General features: G+C 38.7%; 1 pseudogene; it reads left to right on the plus strand.

Moving 5' to 3' along the window:
* Positions 1 to 10,164, plus strand: part of LOC102826295 — a 132,457-nt pseudogene extending 122,293 nt beyond the window's left edge.
* The last annotated feature ends 278 nt before the right edge of the window (positions 10,165 to 10,442 follow it).

The following is a 10,442-nucleotide window of genomic DNA, read 5'->3' on the forward strand; positions in this document are numbered from 1 at the left end:
GCATTGGCAAAGAACAAGGCACCCAGAATTGATGGAATACAAATTGAAATCTTTCAACAAATAAATGCAGTACTGAAGCACTCATTTGTCTATGCCAAGAAATTTGGAAGACAGCTACCTAGCCAACTCACTGTAAGAGATCCATACTTGTGCTGTTCCCAATAAAAGTGACTCAACATAACCTGCTACAATTTGATGAACTTTACCTGTACTTATGGATGTAGTAGCTCAAAAAAGGGAACAAATCTTTACAGTGAGGATCATTCCCACCCCCTCAGTACACAGGGTTGACAGGGATGGACAACTTAGACATTGTCTGCCCAAAGTGGTGGAGCTACAAAGGCAAGAAGTGACTGGCTTACAAGCTTTCAAGAGAGAGCCTAGTTCCAGAGGGTACAGAGGAAGGTAGAATCTCCACTGAGTGATTTCCAACCTGTCTGAACAGGGCTGACGAAAGGAGATGGGAATAAGACTCTTGTGGTACAATAGTGAATAATTGCTATCAGGACTGACTATGAGGGTCAGAAATGTAAAACTAGATGTTTTGCAACAAAAGGAGGGGAGTGATTGATTTTGCAGTTCAGGAGCAGAGGTCCCTGGGACTATCAAGTGAGAGAAGCGAAGTGCAGGACCCTACCCAGAGAAGCAGTGATGCCAGAAATGGACGCAGAGATGATGACATGGACAGATGGAGTGGCTGGGGATTCTGGACTCAGGGAGGAAGAGGGGCTGTGTGTTGACAGCTGGGGGCCAGGCCTGTGGGGTGTACCCTTTAGTTGTTTGATGATGCATGGAGGGGATTGTAATCATTGCAATGAAATGAAATATGATAGGATGAATCTAAAGCTGGTGTTCTCCCATTTACATACATAAATCACAATAAAAACTCTTAAAAAAGTAATTCAATAGAATACAGAAATCATCCAACATTATTATTAATTCACATGCAAGTAAAATTTTGCAGAGGATCATTCAAAAATGGTTGCAAAGTACATCAACAGGGAGCTGCCAGAAATTCAAGCAGGATTCTGAAAGCTATGTGAAACTAGGGATGTGGGTGTGTTTAGTACCATCAAGTCAGTTTCAACTCATAGTGACCCTGTATAGGGTTTCTCAGGAGTAACTGGTGGATTTCAGCCACTGAGCTTGCAATTCAAACTGACCCTGTGGTCCAATGCTTATCCCAGAGTGTCAAACCAAGACTCCTTTGACTATGCAAAGACATTAGATGCTGTTTGTTGTTGTTAAGTGCTGTGGAGTTGGTTCCAACTTATAGTGAGCCTGTAAAGGGTTTTCAGCCTTTAAATCTTTGTGGGAGCAGAAAGCCTCATTATTGTTGTTGTTATGTGCCGTGGAGTCAGTTCCAACTCATAGCGACCCTGTACAGGGTTTCCGAGGCTGTAAATCTTTACGGGAGCAGAAAGCCTCATCTTTCTCCCACAGAACAGCTGGTAGTTTCGAACAGCTGACCTTGAGATTAGCAGCCTGATTCGTAACCACTACGCTACCAGAGCTCCTTAGAAAGCCTCATAGACCATAATAAATTATGGATAATATTTCAAAGAGTTGGTATTCCAGAACACTTCATTGTGCTCCTGAGGAAACAGTTTATAGACCAAGAGGCAGTCATTTGAACATTCTATTTGAATAGAATGATTTAAAATCAGGAAAATTAAGTGTCAGGGTTGTATCCTTCCACAATACTTACTCAATCTGTGTGCTGAGCAAATAATCTGAGAAACTGGATTATACAAAAAACATGGCATCAGGATTGGCAGGCGATTCATCAGCAACATGCAATATGCAGATAACAGCCTTCTTAATAGAAATAAAGAGGACTTGAAATACTTGCCAATGAAGATTAAAGACTATAGCCTTCAGTATGAATTACACTTCAATGTAAACAAAACAAAAATCCTCACAACTGTACCAAAAAATGAAGATGTCACTTTGAAGCCTAAAACGCACCATTCCTTTTCAATTGGTAGTAATTGCATGTTGTTATTGCCAAGTGCCATTGAATCCATTACCAGGCATAGCAGCTAAGTATAGGGTTTCTGAGTAGCAGCTGATGGGTTTGAACCACCAACCTCATAGTTAGAAGTCCAGGGCTTATCCTACATACCACATCACGACCCCATTATCAGTAGTTTATTTTTATTAAGTGCCATCAAAATGGTTCCGACTGATAGCAGCACTGTATAGGGTTTCCAAGGAGCGTTGGTGAGTTTGAACCGTGGATCTTGTGATTTAAAACACCTTGTGGTCCAGTGCTTATAGTAGGCCATATTACTGTTGGAGTAAAAATTCCCAATGCCAGTCCGTTTCAGTTCCCTGCCCTAAAGCATCAGTAAGAATCAGCATCTGCTTCATGGCAATGGATGTGGGCTAATCACAAAGAGTATGTGGCTACTTGAATGTCTTTGTTGTAAAGTGTCTGTTCATGTCCTTTGCTCACTTTTTAATTGGATTATTGGTCCTTTTGTTGTTGAGTTGATGAAGTTTTGTATATATTTTGGAAATTAGACTCTTATTGGATATGTCCTTCCTGAAAATATTCTCCCAGTCTGTAGGTTGTCTTTTTCTCTTTTGATAAGTCTTTTTATGAGCGTAAATATCTCACTTTTATGAGGTCCATTATCTAACTTGTCTTCTGTTGTTCATGCTTTTGTAGATGTGTTTGATATAAGTGCTAATATCTTATACCATTTTCAGAGAATCACAATGGTTGCTAACAGAATTCTAGTTTCATATTCATCTACTTAAAGATTAATATTCTAAGACATAAACTTATTTTTGTGCTAACATGAGTGCTAATATTCTATAAGGAAACAAAAAGATTTGTGTTTTTTTAATCAAACTATTAATATTATGTTATTGAAATATAAAAATATAATTATTCCAAAATATATTTACTATACTTCTTTGAGATCTTATATTTACTTTCTTGAGTAATTTTCTGTATATGTTTCTATACCTGTGCTTACCTCACATAACAAGCTGTCCAATATTTTGTTTTTTATTCATTTAAACAATTATTGAATACCTTCTTGGTCCAGGTGATATGCTAGTAACTGGAGATGTACCAATAAGGAAAACAATTTACATTACAGTGAGATATAAAAAGAATAAATACATGAGATAATTTCATATCACACTCAAAACTATGAACAAAAGAAGTCAAGGCAATAGGATAGAGCCAACAAGAGTGAGCAATTATTTTAAATAAAAATGGCCTCTGAAGATTTCTTTGAGAGGAAATCACCAGAATAGCAACCTAAAGTAGCCAGTCTTGAAGAGGTCCAGGCATATGATACAGCAAATGTGGACATCGTGACGGAAACACAGACTTGACATAGTAATTACTGCACTGTGTGTCTTCCCTACCATAATATAAAAGAAGGTATCATTATATCCAGGACATAATCAGTGTGTGTTTATAATAAAATAATAATTAATACAGTGACAATATTCTGGTGCTCTTCACTATGTTTCAATATTCAGTATTCTGATACTATCTGATAGTGTTCCACTGCTACTCATAAGGTTCTCCGTGACTAAATATTCTGAAGTAGTTTGTCTCTCCTTCTTCCTAGTTTGTCTTCATCTGGAAGCTTATCTGAGACTTGTCCACCCTGGTTGATCCAGTTGAAAATACTGGTGGCATAGATTCCAAAATCACAGCAATACATAAGCTACCACAATACAACAAACTGACAGATGAGTGGTGGAATAAAATAATACTAATGCAGGTATAATTATTAATAGTTAATCCATAAATTATTCAAAATGCTTTACCTATACTAAATTATTTAATTCTCATGACATATCTGTGCAATAGATGAAGAAGCTAAGGTTCAAGGTTGGTAACTAAATTGCACAGGATTACAGAGCTAATACATCAAAGTGGCTAATCTGGAATTTGAAATTTGGCACTCTACATTTTATATACCCCACAGCTAAGTGCCCTACATGACTACAACACAAAGAAGAATATTTGTTTAATGGAAATGCTTATGAAAAAGGGGAAAAAATTGACTTGAGACCAGGCCATTTAATTTAAGCATACTTAATTCTGCAATATTCAATACTCTGTCAATGTTTAAGATAACATTTTACTTCTCCATTGTCTGTAGTTAAAACAGAATACAAATGATGCAAAAGGATTGGTTCAGACTTTTGTAAGCAGGTGAATATGTCTTGCCTACATGGCTACCATTTGTATTGTTCTCATTTATAATCTCATGAAGATGTCATGTAATACCAAAGACACATAGTGCAGGGATTATTTTACTATGTATGCAATGACCCTCAATGTTTTCAGTTTTTCGATTTAAAATTGATGGTGATTTTAAGAGAATGTGTTCAGGATATTTATTCATTGCCATCCTTTGAAAATATCAGAAATAACTTTTGCCAGCTCTGTGAAAATGGATCTGGGTCCTTTAAATATCTTCTCTTTGACAATAGGTAACTAGGTCAATTTTGTCAGTACAAGATGCTAGAGAACCATTGGAAGAAGCAAAAGCTTTTCTCCCTAGTTCAAATGTCATTGCTGTACAAACATCTGTGTGTGGCCATTTTCTGCAACCTCTGGTAAGTGGAAGATGGGTGTCTTCTCTAGGTTCAGCTCCAGCAGTACACATGACTTCTTCAAGGTCTGGATTTGAAAGCACCTTCCCCAACACCTACCTAGGTAGTAGAGTGCCTCCAATACACACCTTTCCATAAACAATTTGAGGGTTCTCATCACAACAGCTTCTGTTATTCAATAAGCCACAACCATGTCTGCTTCAAGGTCTGGATCTCAGTACCGGGGGTGGGGTGAGGGGGCTCTTTCCTGATTTCTCTATCTCAGCCTTAGGAATTGTTGTTGTTGTGTGCCATCTCTGAGGAGCAGCTGGTGAGTTCAAACTACCAAGTTTGTGGTTCAAACTGACTCTTAGGTATAGTGCTTATCCTACACTGTCACACCAGGATTCTCAGCCACAGGGGTGGTGGTGGTGGTGGTAGTTATGTGCTGTGGAGTTGGAACCAACTCATAGCGACCCTGTACAGGGTTTCTGAGGCTGTAAATCTTTATGGGAGCAGAAAACCTCATCTGTCTCCCGTGGAACAGCTGGTAGTTTCCAACTGCTGACCTTGAGGTTCGCAGCCCGATTCGTAACCACTATGCTACCAGAGCTCCTTTAGGCTAGTGACTTTTATATATTATCTTACATAGTATACTATTATATCTTATCCCTACTAGTCCACCTTTCTTTATAGTCCTCTTTACTTCTTTCTAGCCAATACCATGTTACTCTAATCCCCTCTTATCATTAATAATTCTTCAGAGCAAACATTCTCTGTTCAAATTAATGTGTGGTGTCTCTCTCCTGAATAGTGATATATCCCTAAATAAACCTCTCTTAAAGACTTGTGTTTTGATGCTGCAAGTTAGATTTTTACAAGAGCAAGAAGCATAGCATCACTTTTTACTTGAAGAGCAAAACATTTCTATACATGCCCACCCATACTTGTGGTCCTGGAGTATGTTCACAAAGGACCATCTGTTCCTTGGTTTCCTGTTTTGTATATCCTACAGCACAGTCCAAAGAGATATACAGTTCAGTGTCTGTGAAGTTGATGTTCCAAAACACTAAGAGGAGATCCCACTTCTCTCTACTTACCCACCCCCACCTCAAACATGCCACCTACCCTCCACCAAAAAAAAAAAAATTTTTTTTTCACTGAGTTTTCATATCTGCGATTATCTTGATGATACCAGAAATATTTGTTCTCTTCAATCCTAATTTGTGTTCCCACCTTCTTTATTTTTCATGAGTTCTTGCTTCATATTTCATAACTATACTATCTAGTAGTGCATGAGTAATTTCTTTTAGAAATGTCAGAACAAGGCAGGTCCTTATGAAGTGGGAGTTAAAGTTTTCCACTATGTTATACCACTCCATAATCCTTGATAGCAATCACCACACCTCACCTCTCTCATGTCCCTGGCTTCTGCTATATGCCACAGTCCCACAGAACTTAAAGCTGTCAAGGAAATGGCTCACTCAATTGTAGAGACTGGCAAATTCCAAATCTATAGTTCAGAGGTCAATCTGGAGGATTGTCCTCACTCATATAGTCTCAAGAACTGAGGAGCCCATCACAGGTCAGATGATTTTCATTTGCACTCTACAAAGTTATCAATGCTTCTTGTCCCATGTAGGCCTTATATCACACAGGCTGTTGAAGTACAAGGCTTCAGGAGCTAGTGAATCAGATCAGGTAATAGGCTACAAGTCCCATGAACTGGAGGTCAGGCAGGATGAACAATATGCAGGACACAGAGCCACAGCACTCCTATATATTAAACTCAGACCATACCCCCAAGGGAAACTAGGGATGGTGACTTTAGTCATATCCTCCAGTAAAGTGGGAGCATCCATAATCCTTAGTTTCATCATAATCCTTACTCCTTTGTTGTTGTTGTTAAGTGTTTTTGAGTTGGTTTCAACTAATAGTGACCCTGTAGAAGGATTCTGAAGAACTACTGGTAGGATTGAACCGCTGATCTTTCAGTTAGCAGTCCAATGCTTATCCTACAGTGCCACACTAGAACTCCTTGCTGTTGTTGTTAAGTGCCATCGAGTCCTTAGGCCTGGCTTAACTCTAACTCCTTAGTCCCACCTTAGTCCTGTCCTATTAGCAACTCACTTAAAAATGGGTCCATAATCATAAGCATAGAGGCTTGTATTTCCAATAGATCACAGAATGAAACAATATGGCTGGAAGGGCCATAATAAATCATTAACTACCCTGTAGATAGATAGATAGACTCTCTCTCATTGTGATCATTTTTCATACTGGCCATTCTTCTCTAATAACATTTCTTATATATGTCTGCATTTTTAAATATTCTATGATGCTGGAGGTCTTAGCACTTTTTCCCTCTTAGTGCAGGTGTTCACAGTTGCAGGCTACTTTAAACCAACTGAATCTTTCTGGCAGTCATTTACTATGACATCAGTAAAGATGGTCAGCAAAGGTCATCTATTTCATTTCTAGTACATTTGCACCAAGGTGTTAACATGGAATATCTTATATCTAAAAAGACACATACCTCACTTGGTCAAGCTCCTGTTTATTGTCAAGTATTAGATTTGTTTAATACTGAACATATCAGTCCCTTCCATCTTTCAGTATAAATTTATTCTACTGAGTTTCAGTCCGGGAAAGTGATATAAATTTTCATTAAAGAAAACACCATATTATGACAGCACTAAATGAATCATCTGCAATCACTTTTAAAAGGCTCGATTTATTTCCTACACTTGGGAGGCAATATGTTGTAAAAATATTTTCACTAACTAGTACGAAATATTGCAATATAGATTTTTAAAGGTATGGTATGTTGCTATATAATATGTTTCATTTGTGTATATTTACATACATGTGCATATCTATGATAGGCTTTCCAGGTAATTTTTGGGGCACATTTACTTCTTTAATTGAAAAAAAGTGGCGGGGCGGGGCTGATAGGGGGTGGTACCAATTGGCCAAGAAGTGCATAGGAACATCAAATTCATCATCACTAAAGACACTGTTTTCCTGAAGTGATTTATAGTCTCACCTTCCTGCATGAGACTTTCCTTCACACAGTGACATAGTGAAATGTCACTGAAGTGAAGGCTATTTCGCTTAGCCTTGAGCAAATACAGATGGTGAAATGTGGATATGCAGAGTTCTTTTTCCATCTAGAAGACATGGTTTTTATGCATGTGTAGTTGAAGCTAAGCTGAATCTAGAGAGCTGCTGTAGGATAAGAGCTTGGTTTGGAAACATGTTGTGCAACTGAATGACTTGAATAACAAAATCCCTGGCAGAGTGTTTCTGAGCTAACTGCATTTGCACTCTGCAAGGAGATCAATGCTTCCCCTCATTGATTTTCCTCAGTTGCAGAGCCAGGATTATGCACATTGTGAAGCTGTATTCCCAGATTCATCCAATCTGATTTCCTAGTCAGCACTAAAAAGGCATAACATTCAACTATAAACTGGAAGTTATGAAAGTATAACAGTATCAAATTTGTACTTCCACTAAGCCTGCATGCTAAGCAGAAACACAATAATGTATTCCTGGTGTGATACAAGGGCTACATGGGATAAGACAGATTCTATTTGTGTGCAGCTTCTAAATAAATGGCAGAGATACCAAAGATAAATCTGAGCTGCGTTGTATATGTTTACGTAACTCCCAAGATATTTTCAGATGTACTAGAGCTTCCTTCTTGGTAGGCTTGAGATGTAAAGTAACCATATAAAGAAATTATTCCTTTGCTAAATGCAGAAATTAACTGCAGAATTTTTGACTTTGAAATTGACTTAAAATTTAGAATTGGAGATAATGGATCCTTGGAAAGCAGCAAAAATCAAAGAACTCTGACACTGTAAACACTTGAAAGTTCTAATGGTTGATGGATTTAATCTGCAGTGAACAGAAACTTTTATCTTCCATTAAGTTCAAGGACATTGTACAGTCCAGTTTAGCAGTCACGGACAATTGCAAAAAGAAAATATCTGAGAAAGATGACATTGATTCTTCCAAATGTTCCCTTTGTATATTAGTAATGGGAAGACTGAAGAGAACTGATTTCTACATTAAATTATCCCTTCCCGTTTGAGAATAGAAAGGATGTCACATTTCAACTAGGACCTTTAATTTTGCTTTTGAGAAAAATCATGTAAAATAAGCCATTTCCTAGCAAGACTAGATAAATGATTATACAGCTGCTTGCTTTTTAAACAGAATTTGCTCAAAATCTGGGCTTTCCACGGCAGTCACTTCATTATTAAGGAGTGCTGCCATAACTCACTCTCTGTGTGTACTGGGGGACAGGGAGCTCTCTCAAACACCCACCCCCAAACGTGACTTTCTCTACATAAATGTGGGCTCACCAGCTGTGCCTCAGAAACACTATAGAGGGTCTCTGTGAGTCAGAATCCCAACACAAAAGCACTTAACAACAACAACAACAGTGACCAAGCAGGGAGGACTCAACACCAAAGAGCTTTGGGTAGACCCAGATACAGTATTAACAGCTTCCACTCGCCAGACATAACGTGTAAACTGATCTGACAGAGCTATTCTTCCAGCTAAGAAACATTAACAGTTTTCCAAGTTACCTATCTGTAGACATTTCCTAGTAAAAGATTAACCAAATCATAATCAGTTTCTCAGCAACTGAAGGGGAAAAGCGGATTCTCTTTGCTAAATGTGGGAAATAACCAAAAAGATCTTTCTTCATCCTTACACTCATTCAAAAGCATTTTGTAAAAAAATTAACCAAGTATATTTTCCAAACATAAATGGGATATGGCCCATTTAGTCTTAGCCACTAAAAAACATTTCAAGAACAGATTTGATACATTAGATACTAATGACCAAAGAGTAGAAGAGCCGTGCAATGACACCAAGAACATCACACAGGGAAGAAAGCAAAACATCAATAAAAAGACAGGCAAGAGCTCTTTTGCTCCAGCATACCACAAAGCTCTTGGTGTCACCAGTGGCCGCAACCCTGCCCAGTGTCACTGATATTGTAATAACAAGTCCTACTCAAGTCACTCTGCATCCGAGGTGTCCCTGATGCTAAGATTCATCTCTTTGACCTGGGTCAGAAGAAGCCAAGTGCATGAGTTCCCACTGTGTGGCCACATTGTGTCAGATAAATATGAGGCTGCCTGTATTTGTGCCAACAAGTACATGGTGAAAAGTTGTGGCAAAGATGGCTTTCACATCTGAGTGCAACTGCATCCATTCCATGTCATATGCATCAACAGGATGTTGTCCTGTGCTGGGTCTCATAGGCTCCAGACAGGGATGCAAGGAGCCTTTGGAAAGCCCCACGGTACTGTAGCTATGGTCCACATTGTTCAAGTCACACGTCCATCCTCACCAAGCTTCAAAACAAGAAGCATGTGGTAGAGGCCCTAGCCAGGGCCAATTTCCACATTTTGCTGGCAACCAAAGATCCACATCCCCAAACTCATCACCAACTTCAATGTTGATGAGTTTGAAGACATGGTGGCTGAAAAACGCCTCATTTCAGATGGCTGTGGAATCAAATATATTCCCAACCATGGTTCCTTGGACAAGTAGAGGGCCCTGCATTTGTGAAGGCTTGGTAACACTACCCTGCTTCACCTGTGCTTGCCAATAAATTCAACTTCCTGTCTCCAAAAAAAAAAAAAAAAAGACAGGAAAGAAAGAAAAGACTAAAATGGATGACAGGAGAGACTGAAACCTAGATTCTAAGGAATTAAATTTACTACATCTATGGGAAGAGATTTCCATCTACTCCAGGTGCCTTGTTCTTTGCCAATGACTTCACAGCACCTTGGACTTCTTCCTTCAGTATCATTGGCTTTTGATCCAAGGTGCATTGAAGGCATTTG

The sequence above is a fragment of the Chrysochloris asiatica genome, unplaced genomic scaffold, assembly GCF_000296735.1.
Source record: "Chrysochloris asiatica unplaced genomic scaffold, ChrAsi1.0 scaffold00171, whole genome shotgun sequence".
NCBI lineage: Eukaryota > Metazoa > Chordata > Mammalia > Afrosoricida > Chrysochloridae > Chrysochloris > Chrysochloris asiatica.